This window comes from Triticum dicoccoides, chromosome 1B (assembly GCF_002162155.2).
Source record: "Triticum dicoccoides isolate Atlit2015 ecotype Zavitan chromosome 1B, WEW_v2.0, whole genome shotgun sequence".
In the NCBI taxonomy this organism is placed as follows: domain Eukaryota; kingdom Viridiplantae; phylum Streptophyta; class Magnoliopsida; order Poales; family Poaceae; genus Triticum; species Triticum dicoccoides.
This window is the reverse complement of record NC_041381.1, coordinates 418,101,687-418,102,806: the sequence shown is the minus strand read 5'-3', so window position 1 is coordinate 418,102,806 and position 1,120 is coordinate 418,101,687. Positions and strand designations below refer to the sequence as shown.

General features: G+C 60.2%; 1 pseudogene; it reads left to right on the top strand.

Moving 5' to 3' along the window:
• The first annotated feature begins 548 nt into the window (after nucleotides 1-548).
• LOC119350435 overlaps nucleotides 549-1,120 on the top strand; it is a 1,034-nt pseudogene continuing 462 nt past the window's right edge.

The window sequence follows — 1,120 nt, the reverse complement described above, 5'->3', positions numbered from 1 at the left end:
TGTAGTGTACCAAGTAACTGCTGTGACTTCACTGTACGTATTCGAGCTACATAGAGTTTGGGAGTGCAGATTTGTATACCTTGATCCGGTATTATGACCATGGCTGTTGGTGGTCTCTAAGTAGGCACCTGGCTTTATAAGCCCAAAGTGAATAGTTGCATGGCTGTTATGGTCCAAAACTCCAAATGGATCTCCTCCAGCCTACCGAGCGACCTGCATACTAGGCGATCTTGCCACAAACTAAAATTCTCCTATAGAGCATTGTGCTAGGCTCTGAACCTTAGACCGTGTTTTCATCGAGTATTTAACCAAAAACTATCACATTTCATGGAAACGTGTCGAAAAACTACCACTTTACGATTTTGTGCGAAAAACTACCACTTTTTCCTAATCCGTGGCAAAAAACTACCAAGTCGCAAAATCGCTCGCTTCGCCCGCGCTAAGCACAAGTCTGACCGCTTGGGCCCACGAACCTGGTGCCACCGTGGCCATCCTTCGCGCCGGAGTTCACGGAAGCTTCCCCGCTCTCCGGCCGCCGCCAGCACGCCATGCTCCCGCTCGCCGCCGCAAGGGCCTGCCTTTCCTCCCCGGCGCCACCGCCGAGACCCCAAACCCGAGCGGCGCCTCTCTTCCCCCTTCACCGTCGCCGCTCCACCACCACGCTGCCTAGACCCGCCAGGATCCCCCTCCTCCGCCCGCTCGGGGCCGCCGCGGGTGCAAGCTCCACGCGCGTCCTCGCGGCCCGCGAGGGACCGCGTGATCGACTTCGGCAAGCACAAGGGCCGGATGTTGGGCATGCTGCCGCCGTCCTACCTGCGATGGGTGGTCGCGGAGCTCGACTACAGGGACACGCTGGTCTGGGCGCGCCTGGCGCGCGAGGTGCTCGACGACCCCATCTACGCCGACCGCGTCGAGTAGTGGGAGCACGCGCACCACTTCCTCCGCGGCGACTCCAAGTTTGACTACGTCTACTATGACGATGACGGCGACGGGCCCCTCCAGGAGATGGCCGAGCACTTCGGCTGGGATCTCTCCAACGAGGACGGCTGGGGCCGCCTCGACTTCCGCCTCCTCGGCACCTCCTACGGCGGCCGCATCCCGAGGAAGTCCGGCCGGAGCC